Raw genomic sequence first — 19,036 nt, forward strand, 5'->3', positions numbered from 1 at the left:
TGGAATTTGAGGTCTTTTTACTCTTATTCCTGAATTTGCGTATATTTCTGTTGCTCACCAAGTGTTCGATGAATTGCGTAAGAGAACGTAATGCTAAAAAGAATATATACCCAGAAGCTGAAAGGCTTTCGTTTTTCTCTGTATACCACATTGGTAACACCTCCTCCTACTACTGCTCTACAAAAGCTTCCTGGGTTTCAAGAGCTATGCAACCTTGTTTCGACTCCTATCGGTGGCCTAAATGAATTGGAATTGAGTCTTAAGAAATGTGAAGTGAACATAACCCCTTCAATTGTAGTGGAAGTGGTGAATCATTGTAAAGAGGAAGCATCCACGAGGCGGTTGCTTCGTTTCTTCACATGGTCATGCAAGAGTTTGGGAACGGCTTTGGGGGATAAGGACTTTAACCATGCCATTCGGGTATTCGCTGAGAAGAAGGATCACTGGGCAGTTGATATTTTGCTGGCAGATCTTCGTAAGGATCAGAGGGTTTTGGAAGCACAAACTTTCGGAAGTGTGGCTGAAATTTTTGTTAAGATGGGGAGAGAAGACGATGCTTTGGGAATCTTTAAAAATCTGGACCTGTTCAAGTGTCCACAGGACAGAATCACTGTCACTGCTATTGTAAACGCGCTTTGTGCAAAAGGGCATGCAAGAAGGGCAGAAGGGGTTGTGTATCATCATAGGGATAAGATATCCGGTGCAGAGTCTTGTGTTTATAGGAGTATATTATATGGTTGGTCTGTGCAGGGAAATGTCAAGGAGACTCGCAGACTTCTCCAGGAGATGAAGTCGAGGAAAATTACCCTGGATCTTTTTTGCTTCAACACGTACCTAAGGTGCCTTTGTGAGCATAAACTTAAGAAAAATCCGTCTGGGCTTGTGCCAGAAGCTCTTAACGTGTTCATGGAAATGAAAACATACAAGATCATTCCAAATTCAATAAGTTACAATGTGTTGCTTTCTTGTTTGGGTAGAACAAGAAGAGTAAAGGAGTCACTCAGAATCTTTGATTTGATGAGGAAATCAGGCTGTGCTCCTGATTGGGTGACCTATTATCTTATAATTCGGGTTTTATACTTGACAGGAAGGTTTGGAAAAGGTAATCAAATACTGGAATTGATGGCAGAAGATGGGCTCGAGCCACCAGCAAAGTTTTATCATGACCTAGTTGGTGTTCTTTGTGGGGTTGAGAGAGTAAACTATGCATTGGAGCTGTTTGGTCGCATGAAGAAAAGGTCAGCTGGTGATTATGGTCCGGTGTATGATGTATTGATTCCAAAATTCTGTAAGTGTGGTGAATTTGACATGGGCAAAGAGCTTTGGGATGAGGCAGAGAGAATGGGTATTGCTCTACAATGCTCAAGAGATGTGTTGGATCCTTCAATAACCGAGGTTTTTCCGCCCAAGAGGAAGGAGCACTCTCTGAAAGTCAAGGATACATCAATACTAAATACTAGAGTTACCAAGGGCAAACGTCCTTTACAGATCACAAAGAAGCCAAAATTTCATAACAAGAGAAGGCAGAAAAAGAAAAAGCCTAAGAAGAAAGCAGCATCAACTTGATTTGGTTCATATGATAAACTTCATTTGTTTTCTGTTTCTACCAGTATCTGATCTAGTATAACATTTGTCTGACAAAAAATGAGCCTTCTTATGTAATTCTTGAAAGAGGCACACAGCGGTCGCATATGATTTTCACAAAAGTCTATACAACGAATCTCATTTCTGTCTGCAACTACAAAAATTTAGACTTTCAGTGTCCTTGATTCCTTGAAAACATGTCTTCTGATGCTCATTTGAAGTTTTGGTTTACTCCTTTACTTATCAAACTGCCAGGTTTTTCAGGTTTCTATTCAAGAGAGGTCTGGCATTCATAATTTAATCTTTTTGTCAACGTAAAGACTGCCATGAAAACAATTTTAAGCTGTATGTTGTCATGTCGATTCAAAATTAGAAAGAATGCTCATTGCAAAATCCAGAAGGGTTTACTGTGGATTGTGATATTAATAATTTATACATTAAGACAATTTAACAAAATTCCACGAGATTATATTATCTTTTAAAGATTAAAGAGAACTTACGCCCAAAATTTTCATAGTTTAAACTAAATATTAGCAACAAGGCAACAACGTCAGGTAGAGTATGACTCCGTATATTTCCTCAAAAAAAAAAAAAAAAAAAAAAAAAAGTATGACTCCGTATATTACTACGTGAGTACGTGCATACAAACAATTGTGGCATTGTTCAAATACGTATCCGATCGGTTTCAAAAAAAAAAAAAAAAAAAAAAGTATCTGATCTTACCCCCATATTATATTTACTCGCCCCAAAATTAAATTATTTATATATACATGATCACTTCTTATAATAATATTTTATCTATTACTCCATCTGTCCCTTTTTTTTTGCTCCATTGGACTTTTTACGGTTTTCGAGACGCATGTTAAAATGTATATATTTCAAGATTTATTTATAAGTGTAAAAATTATAAAAACTTGATATTAATAAAATATATAATTCGACGAATCCAGCAAGATCTCACTTGACTATGTTATCTCTTATACATTAATGAGAATTTGCAGTCAAATTAATTAAAAGTTGACTCAAAAATTAGCTATGGGGCAAAAAAATAGGGACAGAGGGAGTATAAACTAATTGTCATCTATATTAAACAGAATACGGTGAAAGTAACATCGATCGTTGAGCTCCAAAATTGAATGTATAAGCTAATGATCGACCGCTCTGAGTTACTTGCATTGTATTTATATATTTGTGGTAAGACTAAACAAACAATACAGAAATCTGAAATCTCTCTTACCAAAATCATGGAAGATAATAAGAAGCTCAACATAGTAATGTTCCCATGGCTAGCATTCGGTCATATGCTACCTTTCCTAGAGCTCTCCATACGTTTAGCTACAAAGGGACACCATATTTTCTTTGTTTCAACCCCTCGAAATCTCGAACCTTCCAAACATCCCTGAAAACTTAGCCCCTTGATCACTCTAGTCCCTCTTCCCTGGCCTCGAGTTGAAAACTTACCACCAAATGCTGAAGCCACAACCGACGTAGGCTTTAGTATGGGGTTCGATCTTCTAAAGAAGGCCTATGAAGGTTTACAAGAACCTATGAAACATTTTCTAGAAAATTCTGTTTCTACTTATTCATTAGACTGGATCATCTATGATATCAGTTGTTACTGGCTACCTCCTATTGCGGAAAAACTCGGAATTCGAAAAGCCTTCTTCTCCATATTAGGTGCAAAAATGCTTACAATCTTAGGTCCATTAAGTCAGGATAATGGTCCTGCTGCTGATTCACGTACCAATGCTGAGTTTCTAACCACCCCTCCACCATGGATCCCCTTTCTGAAAAGCACCGTCTAATGTCTACCTTACGAAGCAAGGAGATTTCACAAGAACTTAACAGCAAAGACTTCTTCAGGTGTTCCTGATTTATTCCGTTTTAAGACTGTCTGTAACAGCAGTGATTTGGTCGTTGTACGTGGTTGCTTGGAGCTCGAAGCTGAATACCTTCAACTTGTAGCCTTCAACTTGTAGATGAACTTATTGCTGAGAAACCAGTGCTTCCTGTGGGGTTGATACCACCCTCTATGGAGGTAAGCCCTAAAGATGAAGTGCATAACTCGATTTTTGGTTGGCTGGAGAAACAAAGAAGTGGTTCAATAGTGTATGTAGCGCTAGGGAGTGAGGTTGAACCAAGTCAAGAACAGCTAACTGAATTAGCACTTGGTTTGGAGCTATCTAACTTGCCTTTCCTTTGGGCATTTAGGAGATCAATTGGTTCTTCTGCAGACCTGCCTGACGGTTTTGTTGAGTGTACTCAAGACCGTGGGTTGCTTTGGGCGAGCTGGGCACCTCAGCTCAAAATACTGCAACATGATTCAGTGGGAGGGTTCTTGACACATGCTGGGTTTAGCTCTATCGTCGAGACACTTATGTTCGGAAAGCCATCAATAATGCTGCCATTGATGCTGGATCAAGGGATAAATGCAAGATTTATGGAGGAGATTGCTGGGAATTAGTTCAGAACAGAGAATTCAGAGCAAAAAAAAAAACAGAGAGGCAATAGTAGCAAGGAGATAATTGTATTGCTAAATCAAAAGAGTTCACAATACAGGCCTTCTTTCGAGAGGAAGGAGCTCTCCCAAACAACTTTACTTGATTAATTTTTTGCATGCATTCCCCCTCACCATTTCTCCTAGGACTAGCTAACAGACTCTAGAAGCTGCCAGCAAAAGAGAATAAAATAACAAACTCCATAACTAATTTTATTCCAAAATTACTTCTTAACCCTTTCCCCCCAAAACTGATTTCTAACAACCTCCAGCTCACCAAGTCGTTCTGCTCTAGCTTATTTCTTGGGCCTTCTAGCATAAGTGAAACGGACCTCTAGCCTGGGCTGGTTCCTTGCAATACCCCCCACCCAAAGTTTCACCTTGTCCTCAAGGTGGAAACTAGGAAACCTTAAGTGAACCTCATCAAAGTGCTCCCATGTAGCCTCAAAATCCTACAATCCTTTCCATCGAATCAAGACCTCCTTAGAACTTCGCACCCCAAGTACTGCTTCAGGTTCGACTTCAAGCACCATCTCTGCTGATAATTGTGCTGGAAGTGAGGTTGGTCAATGCCCTGCCCCAACAGCCTTCTTCAGTTGCGGGATATGGAAGACAGGATCAGTGGCGGAGCCAGGAATATACAACCGGGGGGACGACAACTAAACGTCGCATCATTTGACAAAAATATATTAAAAAAAAAATTAAACACAACGATAGGTTTATAGTTAAAATTTTACAAATAAAAAAACGACCACCACCATTTTCATTGATTTGGGGGATAATCCATTATATTCATTCTTTTTCCCGGATCATGGGGAAGTAGTTCAACATCATATATCAATTCTTCCTCCTCCAGTGGTACATTACTAGTAATTGTACCACCACCATTTTCTACAACATTTTCTTGAGTTTCGGGGGAGGTAAATGAAGTGGGTTCATTTCCTTAAGATTTCATTCTTTTAAACATAAATTGTCGAAGATCGGATTGTTTTGACATGGCCTAATTTAACCAATAAGAATGTAAACAATGAATCAATAATAATTCAATTACCATCGTATATTCATAATTGCATATCATACAATCCAAATAACCAAACAATTAAACACAAATAACAAGTTATAAAGTGAACTATTTGACAACCCTAACTAAACATTGGAATTCAAACAATTAACCATTAGAAAATTAGGATTTAAACAATTAACACTTTAAAAAAATTGGCACTTAAACAATTAAAAAAATAATAAGATTTAGGGTTTAGAGGGTTAATTTATAATTAGAAGTTACTTACTTTAAATTTGGGGAAAAATCAAAGACAAATTAATTGTTGGTGTGCCGTCGGTGGGGTGTCAGCAATCAGCGTCGCCGGCGTCAGATCGTCAGTCAGTGACGTCACTCGTGTCGCGTGCCTTGAGCCTCGTGGTCCACTGGTCCGTGGAGTACAATTTTGGTGAATTGGTGGAATTGTAAAAGTCTTAATATTTTTTTTTTTAACTTTTTATGTTTGTCTTTTAGTATTTTTTATTCTTTATATTTTTTGTCTTTATATGTGATGTGACTTAACTTCCTTACTTTTGCTCTCTTTTTGTTTGTGGATCAGTACAACTTGTACCTTGTGCGTGACTTGCAAGGCTTTTTTCTTTTTTTTTTTTTTAAATAATAAAAAACTGATTTTTTTTTTTCCAAAGTGGGGGGACAGCTGTCCCCCCTTGTACCCCTCTCCCTCCGCCACTGGACAGGATGGATTTTGGTGCCTGGTGGAAGCTGCAATTTGTAAGCAACCATGCCAATTTTCTGAAGAATTTGGTAAGGGCCATAAAAGCGAGGGGAAAGTTTGTCATTAGACCTCCTCACTAATGAGCGTTGTCTGTAAGGTTGGAGTTTGAGGTACACCAGATCCCCACCTCAAAAGCCCCGTCACGTCTACTCTTATTTTCATACTGCTGCATATACACCTGAGCCTGCACCAAGTGAAATTTCAGGTCATCCAAAATAGCATCCCTCTCCCGTAGCTGCTCTTCCACCGAAGACACAGCAGTACTGCCTGCTGAAAATCTGATCAGGTGCGGGGGTTCTCTACCATAAAGGGCCTTAAATGGTGTGTAATTGGTGGCGGTATGGAAAGAAGTGTTGTACCAGTATTCGGCCCATGGCAGCCAACGAGCCCAAGTATGGGGTTTCCCATTCACAAAGCACCGCAAATAGGATTCAATACCTTTATTCACGACCTCTGTCTGACCATCAGTCTGTGGGTGATAAGCCGTGCTGCGCATGAGCTGAGTGCCCTGCAGCTTGAACAACTCCGACCAAAAAATACTAAGAAAGACCTTGTCCCGGTCTGAGACGATAGAACCAGGTATGCCATGTAACCTAACCACCTCAGTCAAGAAGCTGTGAGCCACACTCTGAGCTGTAAAGGGGTGTTTCAGGGGAATGAAGTGCCCATACTTTGTGAGGCGATCCACCACCACAAGAAAAGTGTCCCAACCCATGGATTTAGGCAAACCCTCTACGAAATCCATGGATATATCCTCCCATACCCTCTCGGGAATGGGTAAGGGTTGAAGGAGACCCAGGGGAGATAAAGTGGAATTCTTATTTTGCTGGCAAATGTGGCATTGCTGCACATACTTTGCCACATCTTTTCGCATGCCAAACCAAAACCACTCTCCAGCTAAACGGTGGTACGTCTTGAGATCCCCTGCATGCCCACCTACCAAGGAATCGTGATATTCCTTAAGCAACTTGAGTGTCAGCTCACTGTGTTTTGGAATCACCACCCTCCCTTTATATTTCAACACTCCATTATCCAAAGTGAACCACTTGGGAGTGTACTCCCCTTTTTTCAACTGAGAAATCAAACGTTGCAAAGCACCATCCTTCTCAATAAATGACTGCACATAATCCCAACGGAGGCTACAAGAAGTGACCAGAGAAGAGCACTCAATCTCAGGGCTGTACTGGCGCGATAAGGCATCTGCCACTTTGTTTGTAGGGCCAGGTTTGTAGTGGATATCAAACGTATAGCCCATAAGCTTGCTAATCCACTTTTGATAAGACTGACCCACCTCCCGTTGCTCTAAGAGATATTTAAGGCTTCGTTGATCTGAACGAACAATGAAATGGCGTCCTAGCAAGTAATGTCGCCATTTCTCAATGGCAAACACTATAGCCATTAATTCCTTCTCGTAAATGGGCTTATCACGACTTCTAACACCCAAAATCCTGCTGAAATACGCAATTGGATGGTCTGCTTGCAAGAGAACCGCCCCTAGACCATGCCCCGAAGCATCGGTCTCCACCACAAAAGGCAAGGAAAAATTAGGGGCAGCCAAGATAGGAGCGTTGATCATGGCAGATTTGAGAGAATTGAAGGCTGTGGTTGCCTCCTCGGTCCAGCCAAAATTATCCTTGCGTAACTGATCAGTCAACGGTTGAGCAATTTGTGCATAGCCCTGAATAAACTTGTGATAATAACCTGTGAGACCGAGAAACCCTCTGAGTTGCTTCAAGTTTGTAGGGGGAGGCCAATCTAACATTGCCTGCACCTTGGTTGAATCCACTTCTACCCCTGCTGCCGAGATAATGTGACCCAAGTAAGCAACCCTTGCCTTGCCCACCTCACATTTCTTGAAATTTGCGTAGAGCTGATGCTCTGCCAGAGTCTGCAAAACCCTTCTCAAGTGCACCAGATGAGACTCGGCACAGGGGCTATATACTAATATATCATCGAAAAACAACAACACAAATTTGCGTAGGAACGGCTTGAAGATTTCATTCATAAGAGACTGAAAGGTGGCTGGGGCATTGGTAAGGCCAAACGGCATTACGAGAAATTCGTAATGGCCATCATGGGTTCGAAAGGCCGTTTTATGGACATCGGCAGGGCACACCCGAATCTGATGGTAACCTGACTTTAAGTCAAGTTTAGTAAAGACCGCCGACCCTCCCAACTCATCAATGATGGGAATTGGAAACTTGTCTGGGATAGTCTCCTTATTGAGCGCCCTATAATCCACACAGAAACGCCATGAACCGTCTTTCTTTTTAACTAGCAAAACCGGACTCGAATAAGCACTTGTTGAGGACTGAATAATCCCAGCACTGAGCATGTCAGCAACCAGCCTCTCAATCTCAGTCTTCTGAGATTGTGGGTAGCGGTACGACCTAACTCTGATGGGATTAGTGCCGTTGCGTAACACTATGGAGTGCTCAATGTGACGGTGTGGGGGCAGGCCACTAAGCAAGTTAAACACATGCTGAAATTCCTGAATTAGAGGTTGAAAGGCAGCTGGTACTACTGGCTCTTCTTCCTCCATTGTCTCCAAGTGGTTCAACTCCAACAAAAACCCCTGCCCCCCCTTCTGCAAATTCTTAAACACGGACTTAAGGGAAATTCCAGTTCGTCCCAAATGAGGATCTCCAGTCAAGGTCACCGTGTCTCCTCCCAACTGAAATTTAATGGTCTGCGTTTTCCAGTTGGTGGTGATCGTTCCCAACTTCTCAAGCCACTGTATACCGAGTATTATGTCAGAGCTACCAAGGGGAAGGATGAGAAAATCCTCCACTATTGTAACTCCCTGGAGGTCCAACACCACGCTCTTACACACGCCCTCCCCTTGCACCGCCTCTCCGGTGCCAAGGGTTACCCCAAAACGCTTGGATTCTGAAGGTTGAATATCCAATTTCTGGGCAGCCACGGTGGAAATAAAGTTATGCGTTGCACCTGGATCTATCATCACCACCACAGACTCCCCGTTGACCGTCCCAGCCAAGCGCATAGTCTTCGGGCTTGTTAACCCCATTACAGAGCTTAGGGAAACTTCTGGGGTAGAATTCGGGTCTGGGTAAGGTATGACCATGTCATCTGGGTTCGATTCCACCAAGGAAAAATCACCAGCGTCTTCCTCTTCATCATCGCCCACCATGAGCAACACGCTCAGGCCGCGGTGCTGGCAGCGGTGGTTAATTGTCCATTTCTCATCACAACGGAAACACAAACCTTGCTCCCTCTTATGCTGAAGCTCCTTCTCCGATAGCCGCCTTATATCGCCGGAAATTTTGTGGTTGGAGGTGTTGCGGTTAGGGACAGGTTGGGTGGTGGTAGATTGGTGGTTCGGGTTTGTGTTTAAGGTTGTGGTGTTTTGGGAGAATTGATTTGGGTGAGATCGCAGGTTTGGAAAAGGAGGACGCCACGTGGGTAAATTACCAGACGGCTTGGATCGCGGGCCAACCCGAATTTTTTCTTCGATCCGCATGGATAAGTCCATGGCCTGATCCAGAGTGATCGGGTCTAGGATTCGGACCTCGACCCGAATTTCTCCCTTCAACCCCTTAATATACTGGCCTTTTGCGATTTCTTCTGGAACATTATCAATCGGAGCTAAAAGCTCAATAAAACGCCGCCTATAATCGGTCACCGTGCCGGTCTGCTCGTGGGCCAGCCACTGTTCATGCAGAGTGCCGGAGGAGCAATTTCTTCAACGCTTCCCATGAAAGCAAAGGGTGGCGCCTATGCTCCCATTGATACCAGAGCAAGGCGTCGCCATCAAGCGCGACGACGGCCGCCTCTAGCTTATCTTCTTCACTTAATCGATAAAAATGAAAGAAACGCTCGGCTCTAAGAATCCAACCATCCGGATTGGTTCCATCAAACAAGGGTAAATCGAGTTCCCTCAACTTCCAGTTTGATTGCCCGCCCTGAAAACCACCGTCACCATCACCAAGGTGGTGTTGCGAGGAGAATGGGTTATCCCAGGGACCACCGTTGGGGTCACGAGTGATTGGTCCAGTCACCATGGCCGAGTGAACCTCAGAACGGATCGCATTGAGGTCGGTTTTGACGGCTGCAAGAGCAGCAGTTATCTCCTGAGCCACCTTTGCCGGAATCCCAGCAAGCTCCTGCTCCATCAAATCCATTCGTTGCGCATTTGTGAGGCGTGCCATTGTCATCTCCGGCTCGGATCGTCACTGCTCTGATACCAATTTTGCTGGGAATTAGTTCAGAACAGAGAATTCAGAGAAAAAAAAAAAACAAAGAAGCAATAGTAGCAAGGAGATAATTGTATTGCTAAATCAAAAGAGTTCACAATACAGGCCTTCTTTCGAGAGGAAGGAGCTCTCCCAAACAACTTTACTTGATTAATTTTTTGCATGCATTCCCCCTCACCATTTCTCCTATTAATACTGAAAATTGAACTAGCTAACAGACTCTAGAAGCTGCCAGCAAAAGAGAATAAAATAACAAACTCCATAACTAATTTTATTCCAAAATTACTTCTTAACCCTTTCCCCCCAAAACTGATTTCTGACAACCTCCAGCTCACCAAGTCGTTCTGCTCTAGCTTATTTCTTGGGCCTTCTAGCATAAGTGAAACGGACCTCTGGCCTGGGCTGGTTCCTTGCAGAGATAAGAGTTGGAATAGAAATACCAAGGAATAAGGAAGATGGATCATTTACTAGAAGCTCAGTGGCTCAGTCACTTGTATTGGTGCTCCAGGATGAAGCTGGTAAGATGTACAGAAATGAGGCTAAGAAATATAGTCCAGTTATTGCTGATGAAGGCTTACAAAATCAATATATAGATAAATTTACTTATCATCTTCATGACTACAAATCTGAAACATAGCAATCAATGAATTTGCTTGTAGATCTATATTAAGCTCATATATTTTAGCACAAGAATAAAATGTAATCTTTTATTTCCTCCTTTTCATTTTAATTGAAGCGGTTGAATTTTACACTGTGTTAGTATTGTATCTAGCATTATCAATACCATGTAAATGGTGAATAATAATCATGATTTCTCAACTTAATCTTTCAAACATACATACATTGTAATCATACAGTAACAGAAATCAACAAGTATACTCAGAAAGAGTAGTGAATTATTTGGACTCCTTTAACATAAAAATGTGATAAGCTTGAACTGATAACAGGCCAAAACCTGATAACTCAACACGTAAATGAGTCTGCCTTAATGTTATTGCCGAATTATCTGCTGCAACTTAAGGACTTGATGTCTTTGCTCTGGAGGCAAAAGATTGATCTGCTGCAGCGTGAGACTCATAACTTGCTAAAGCAATTGCTGCTCGACCTCAGATATTAACTGCAAAATCAAACACATATTACTAGGTGCAAACTTCAAAATTTCTTTAGCTGAATGCCAGAATCATAAAGGAGACAAGTTGCATCTCCAATGTTCTTCTGCAATTGAATCAAGCGAATAAAATCTGAAATTCATGCATCTCATAAGACAGTGATAAACAAAAACTAAGAACTGAACTTCAGAAACTTCCCTGAGGCTAGTTTGGTAAATTACTCCCTCTATATTTTAATAAGTGCTCCATTTCTCTTGAGCAAGTAAGGTGATGCAAATCTTTGACCAATAATATCTTTAATTATCAATTCCATGATAATGGTGAAGAATAATCATAATTTCTCAACTAAATCTTTCAAACATACATACATTGTAATCATACAGTAACAGAAATCAACAGGTATACTCAGAAAAATTGGCGAATTAATAGGACCCTAAAATAAACATGAACCTATCAAAAGGTACATGCTTGAACTAATAACAGGGAAAAACCTAATAACTCACCCGTAAATGAGTCTATGTTATTGCCGAATCATTTGTTGCAAACTGATAAACTAACAATCATGATTTTCTTGCAAATTTATAATTATTGCCGCCAAAAAGAGTTTCTTGTTCACAGCAATCATGATATTGTTCCATTTTCAAATTTGGATTTGTCCAAATTTGCTTCATGTCATTAATGACAACAGAAGATCACTGTGTTATTCTCACAAACAATATTTATCTCATCAAGCTTCACAATCATCAAAACTTAATAAACATACTACTTAGTACTTACTATGGATAGGAGCAAATAAAATGGAACCAAGGCAGCAATTTACAAGTCACAAATCGGCAACTACAGTATCACATGTTAACACATTGACCTGTCATCATCTGACTTTTAATTCTACAAACTTAATAATTTAGTATGGTTGTTAATATGGTGAGCCTGGGAGCACCACATCCACATGCATTATGCATTTATATGTACAAGTCCTTTTGTATACATAATGCTTGTTAGTTGGGCACTACCATGAAAGCAAAGTCCGGAACGTATGGATGATAATACTCCACTTTGGACCCTGATTTAGATTGCGAGTAATCATCTCAACTACTCTTTAGAATTATCCCATAAGAGAATTGTTACTTTTCAAAGTTTTTGTCTGCAAAGTTGATGAGATAGAAAGATTGTGAGTTTAAAACAGTGTATGTGAGAGTAAATGAGTAGTGATCTGACCTATATGAAACAAACTCAATGGACATCTAAAAGAGAAATATGGTGTAATGCCAAAGAGAGCACAGTATTAAACTCTATGTTACATGGACTCTTCGTTTCACCTCAAATATCCATGTTAGACTCTCGATACTCGGACATGAGTATGACATTTAGACACTTCACTTTTTATCAAAAAAATTAAAAAAAAAATAAAAAAATCATGAAACTTTTTCATAAAATAGTCAAGTCGGACACTTGAGCACATATCCATATCGGACATGGGTACTCAAGTCTGTGTAACATAGGTATTAATATTGCCAACCTCTAGAAATGAAAGTACACAGTACAATATATACTAACAACCAACCTCTCTCAGTTATTTGGGGTGTATAAAGTATAAACACAGAACAACAAGCAATACAGCATTCTATCTCTTTCAAAAACCATGGAAGATACCAAAAAGCTCAACATAGTTATGTTTCCATGGCTAGCATTTGGTCACATATTACCTTTCCTAGAGCTCTCCAAACGCTTAGCTACAAAGGGACATCACATTTTCTTTGTTTCAACCCCTCGAAACCTCGAATGTCTTCCAAAAATCTCTGAAAACTTAGCCCATTTGATCACTCTAGTCCCTCTTCTGTTGCCTCAAGTTGAAAACCTACCACCAAATGGTGAAGCAACCACCGACGTAGGCTTTAGTATGGGATTTGATCTCCTAAAGAAGGCCTACGACGGTTTACAAGATCCTATGAAATTTTTTCTAGAAACTTCTGCTGCTACTTATCCATTAGACTGGATTTTCTATGATTTCAGTTGTTACTGGCTACCACCTATTGCTGAAAAACTCGGCATTCGAAAAGTATTTTTCTCCATATTTGGTGCAAGGACACTTACAATGGTAGGTCCATTATTTCAGGATAATGGTACTGCTGATGAATTCTTTACCAATGCTGAATTTCTAACTAGCCCTCCACCATGGATCCCCTTTCGGAAAAGCACCGTCTACTTTCTGCCTTACGAAGCAAGGATTTTTCACACACACACAACAATATAAACTTCTTCAGGTGTTAATGATTTTTTTCGTTGTAAGACTACTTTTAACAGCAGTGATTTGATCGCTGTACGTGGCTGCTTCGAGCTAGAAGGTGAATACCTTCAACTTTTAGATAAACTTGTTGCAGAGAAGACAGTGTTACCTGTAGGGTTGCTACCACCTTCTATACAGGAAAGCCGCGAAAATGATGGTGTGCAGAACTCAATCTTTGGTTGGCTGGAGAAACAAAGAAGTGGTTCAGTGGTGTATGTAGCTTTAGGGAGTGAGGTTGAACTAAGTCAAGAACAGCTCACCGAGTTGGCACTTGGTTTGGAGCTATCTAAGTTGCCTTTCTTATGGGTATATCGGAGATCAATTGGTTCTTCTGTGGAATTGCCTGATGGGTTTGTGGAGCATACTCGAGACCATGGGTTGGTTTGGACAAGCTGGGCACCTCAGCTCAAGATACTGCAGCATGATTCAGTGGGAGGGTTCTTGAATCATGCTGGGTCTAGCTCTATCGTTGAGACACTTATGTTCGGAAAGCCACTAATAATGCTGCCACTGGTGATTGATCAAGGAATCAATGCAAGATTGATGGAGGAGAAAAAAGTTGGAATAGAAATACCAAGGAATAAAGAAGATGGGTCATTTACTAGAATCTCAGTGGCTCAGTCACTTGCATTGAAGTTGGTAAGATCTACAGAAATGAGGCTAAGAAATATATTCCAGTTATTGCTAATGAAAGCTTGCACAACCAATATATGGACAAATTTATTGATCAACTATATGACTACAAATCTGAAACATAGCAATCGATGAATTCGCTTGTAGATCTATGTTAAGCTCATATTTTCAGCACAAGAATAAAATGTTATCTTTTATTTCGTCCATTCAATTTAATTGAAGTGGCTTGCATTTTACACTGTGTTAGTATTGTATCTAGCTTAAACAATACCATGTTAATGGTGAAGAATAATCATGATTTCTCAACCCGATCTTTCAAACATACATACATTCTAAGTTTCTAACCATACAGTAACAGAAATCAACAAGTACACTCAGAGTGGTGGACTTGTGGATTATTAGGACTCTTAACATAAAAAGGTAATATGCTTAACTGATAACAGGGCAAAACCTGATAACTCAGGCGTAAATGTGTCTGTCTATGTTATTGCCGAATCATCTGCTGCAGAAGGACTTGATGTCTTTGCTCTGGAGGCAAAGAATGATCTGCTCCAGCGTGAGACTCATAGCTTGCTGAAGCAATTGCTGCTCGACTGCAGATATTAACTGCAAAATCAAACATGTATATTCTTTAGCTAAATGCCTAAATCATACTTGTATATCCTGGCATTTTCATCGATTATTGACTAATCGTTCCCTTAGCTCAAACTAAACTCTGGACTTTTTCATCTTAAACTTAGGTCATACATCATAAACAATCGATTTTTTTTCTATTCATTGTTGAACTGAAAGTTACATTGTTGTATACTACTCACTTAATCTGTCAATGCCTACCTACCGAATTGATAATCTAAATTATCTTGAAACTAAAATTCAGGTCATATATGATAATTTAATCATCAAATAATTCAAAATAATGCAACAAAATTCGAGCAAATCAGCAAAATAAAAAAGAATTCGAGCATTTATGAATTTGTCATCTAATTAATCACCTTAATCGTTCTTTCTGTAGATAACCAGCAAAAAAAACGCAAACATAATTCAACAAAATTTATGATTCCAGATTAATTAGCTACTACCAGAAAATTGAATCAATTACTTCGTAAAATCCTGAATCAACAAACAATTAGCACAAATGCACGATTCCTGAGAAAATATAGCCGAATACCATTAAAAAAAGGCAAAAAATGATCAAACTTTAGCAGCGAATTAGTGAATTACGCAAAAAAATACCAGTAATTTTGCGATCGTTTGACCACAGAATTCGAGCAGCACATTAATTGTGCAGCGAACCAAATTTTGTGTAGATTAGGGTTTTTAAGAAAAATTAGAAATAATAATCTCAACTTTGATGAATTTTGCTAGAATAATCTCAACTTTAAATTATTCTGGAATAATCCGAACTTTGGAAGTTCTTTTTTTTTCTTCAATCCCTAACCGGTCAACAAAAGTCAATGACCTCTGTATCAGGTCACTTGACATGTGTCAAGCCCTGATTGGTCTAAAAAAAATTAAATTTAAAAAAAAAACCCTAAAAATCACCAAACCATCGGTTAGCCTCCCCTTCCCCCACCGGACAACCCTAACCACCACCCAACTACCCCGCCCACCGCCCCTTTCTTGCCGGGGAAACGCGCGAAACACCCTCCGCTGCGTCATCGCCTTCCTCCTTCCCCGAAACACCCCACATTCTCCACGAAACCACCACCGCGAAACTCCGAATCCACCAATGAAACCCCTCCCCACTGCCAAAAACCCCAAATCGTTCCTCCCACCACCCCGAAACCCTAAGCGTTTAGGGTTTTCAACGCTAGGGAGGAGATTTTGGGGTTTTCAAGAGTGGGAGATGTGGTTTTAAGTGGCGATTTTCAAGTGGAGGAGATTGGGGGAAAAGGAGAACCGGCGAGTGGGGGGAGGGGGAAGGGGAAACTGACGCAGGGGGAGGGGAATTAACGCCGCCGTTTTAGGTTAGATCGGTGGTTTTTGGGATTAGGCTGGTGGTTTTTGGGGTTGGTTGGTGTCTGGGATTTTGGGGGATTATTATTATTATTTTTTGTTTATATGTTGTTTTAGCCAATTCACTTGTGACACGTGTTAATTTAAAAAAAAAAAACAAAAATTTAACTCATTCATGTAACACCTCCAAATCTCCCTCTACAGAAATACTAGTATAATACGTATAATTATACCGTAGAGATAGACTTGAGAGTATTACCACCGCGTGATTACGCAAGGCTACTCAAAATACTTAACTCAATAACAAAACTTGCAGTGGAAACTCAACTTTCTTTTATTAATACTTATAAAAATAGTAACATTGTTATGAGTACTCAAAATAAAGACAAGACCAACATTCCTAAACTAGGTGAAGCAAATCCCGGGACTCCATATGCTCAATTATTGACTCCACCTGAAAATAGTCAACACTGCTTACCATTATGGTAAACAGGGCGAACCAAAACAAATAGGAAATACGGATTAGCAAAATATGCTAAGTACGATAAGTGCAAGATAATGTAAACTCAATTTATTTGCAAACATGCTTTAAAAATCAATTCCAATAATTAATCCAATAAATTCCAAACTCATTATTCCAAAACCGATTCCAATGATTCAATAATTAAAATAATAGTTAATAAAACCAATTCCTTTATTAAGAACCAATTTCTTTTAATCCAATTTCTCACCTAAGTGTGCATACCCCCCAAGCTAGTCTCCTTATATTACAAGGCTATTCTTGAGGAAAGACTCGGTCATACAAAGTCCAAGGCCTTATCAACAAACCAAATCTGCATAGTGGGATTACCAACATGCTTATAAAGCATTAATAATAATAATCCAATGGTTCAATAAATCCTTTTACTATCCAATAAATTCCAATATAATTCAAAATCCTTTTTAATAATTCCACATACTTTCAAAATCAAAACCTTTTAAATAGATACTTGAGAATAAAATCTCATATTAATAACTTTTCAAAATCAATAACTCTTCCTTGAAAAACCTTTTATTTAATTCAACAAACCTTTTAAAATCAATTATTTTATTTAAACACGATAAGTAATCCAAACCATTCAAAACATGATTTAAAAATCAATCATTCAAAATAGTTTTATTAAAATCAATACCTTAAAACATAATTTATTTCAAAATCATAATTCAAATCAATTTAATTCAATCACCAATCAAATCATGTAAAACATATTATTCAAACCAATCACTTTTAAAGGTATCTAGTCACCTAAACGTACCTTGATCCTTGCTAGAAAAACCACACAAAAGGAACCTCAAGAACTTTGATTCCGAATATCAATCAACACTTCGCACTTTCAAAGTTCAATCACAAATACACCTTGCAAATAACATAACCATAAGGTTATCACAACATAAACTCAAATCTAATGTGCATGAACTATAAAACTCTTTTAAAATAATACTTTAATATAAAATTATAGCTTTGAAACAGGTATTTGTATTTTAAAAAACTAACCATGAAGAAAATAAAGGAATATGATTAAAGAGAATTGAATTTTCATTGGAAATAATAGGCAAAACTTGCAAAGGTCATAACTCCTTCAATATAACTCCAAATTGGGTGATTCTTGAGCCTAACCTCAAGTATTTTTTGAGAGGAACAATCTTCTGTAACGTTAATACCCCAAAAACTGACCAGAAATGCCCGAAAACTAGTTTCAAAGATAAACGGGATGATTTGTGTAAATAGAGGAAAAGAAAGTATGAAAAGGTTTAGGGAAAAGAAGAAGAATAAGAGAGAAGAAGATTGGGTTTTTGGTGTGAAGAATATGAGAGGTATGAAGGGGTATTTATAGGCTCATGAATGAAAGAGTTATGGTAGGAGAATGTAGGAAGAATTATGGTAAAAAGAATTAAGGAAATTACTTGGAGAAGTGAACAAAGAAATATGGAAACTTTTGATATTAAGGTGATTAAGAATAATAGAATTTTGGAAAGTGTGTTTGTCATGAAAATAATATGACAAAAGAGATTATTTGGGGATAATCAAAGATGAAATAAGGTAAGAAAATAAGATGATCAAATCTTTGTGAGATGGAAAAATAAAATTAAGGAAAATAAGAGATTTTGAGAAAATAATTGAAAATACTATTTACCAAAATAAATCACCCAAAAATCCATCATGGTGGCCGAAAATTTGAGCTTTCCTAAGCTCATATTTTCGGACCTCCCTTTAGATATTTAGGGAATTAATTTGCTAGTTTTAAGGAATTAAAAATAATTGTGTAAATAATATTTATTGTATAAAATAACTAATTAAGAAAAACCAATTATTCACTAAATAAATTCACTAAGAAAATCAGATTTTCTACACTTAGAAAATCCAAAAATCATAGCTTATTATTTAGGAAATTCGGACCTCCTAATTAAATAATTAAAATATAATTTTAATTATTTAAAATATCCGAAATATATATAAATAATCCGGTTTTTAAAATAAAATAAATGGATAATAAATCTTATCCAAAATCCAAAAATAATTATTAATTTTTTAAAATACTTTTGGCGCCAAAATTCAATTATCATTTTAGCTCCAAAATCCAAATAATAAAATAAATTACTAAAATACCCTTTTTAAGAGAATACTAATTAATTAAATAATTAGAAATACGTTTCAAAAATACGGGGTATTACAATTCAACCGGTCACTGATTTATGGGATTGAAGAAAAAAAGGAACCCAAAAAGTTCGGATTATTCCAGAATACTCCAAAGTTGGGATTATTCTAGCAAAATTCATCAAAGTTGGGATTATTATTTCTAATTTTTCCTATTAGATATCCAATTTATTGTTAATTAAGATTTTCGAGGAGATTTTAAGAGAAGAGGAAATTCGTATTGAGAGGATTGTCAGTTTACTTCAACTTATCTTTGAAGAAATGAAATTATTTTTATTAAACTAAA

General features: G+C 38.4%; 1 long non-coding RNA gene and 3 pseudogenes across 4 annotated transcripts; 3 read left to right on the forward strand and 1 right to left on the reverse strand.

Moving 5' to 3' along the window:
• Nucleotides 1–68: 68 nt before the first annotated feature.
• Nucleotides 69–1,752, forward strand: LOC145568465 (pentatricopeptide repeat-containing protein At5g61370, mitochondrial pseudogene; annotated as a pseudogene).
• Nucleotides 1,753–2,828: 1,076 nt separating this feature from the next.
• On the forward strand, nucleotides 2,829–10,707 carry LOC145566217 (putative UDP-rhamnose:rhamnosyltransferase 1; annotated as a pseudogene).
• An 83-nt stretch (nucleotides 10,708–10,790) lies between these two features.
• LOC145567331 (uncharacterized) lies at nucleotides 10,791–16,110 on the reverse strand. Of its 4 annotated transcripts, none has more exons than XR_014095555.1 (3): nucleotides 15,333–16,110; nucleotides 14,551–14,705; nucleotides 10,791–11,187 (listed from the first exon to the last, which is right to left on the reverse strand). It is a non-coding gene; the product is annotated as an uncharacterized LOC145567331 (long non-coding RNA). The 4 variants fall into 4 exon arrangements; XR_014095552.1 differs by having other exon boundaries at nucleotides 14,534–14,705; XR_014095554.1 differs by having other exon boundaries at nucleotides 14,534–14,705; nucleotides 15,199–16,110.
• LOC145567330 (putative UDP-rhamnose:rhamnosyltransferase 1 pseudogene) lies at nucleotides 12,589–14,426 on the forward strand (annotated as a pseudogene).
• Nucleotides 16,111–19,036: the final 2,926 nt, after the last annotated feature.

The sequence above is a fragment of the Chenopodium album genome, chromosome 11 (assembly GCF_948465745.1).
Source record: "Chenopodium album chromosome 11, dcCheAlbu1.1, whole genome shotgun sequence".
NCBI classification, from domain to species: domain Eukaryota; kingdom Viridiplantae; phylum Streptophyta; class Magnoliopsida; order Caryophyllales; family Amaranthaceae; genus Chenopodium; species Chenopodium album.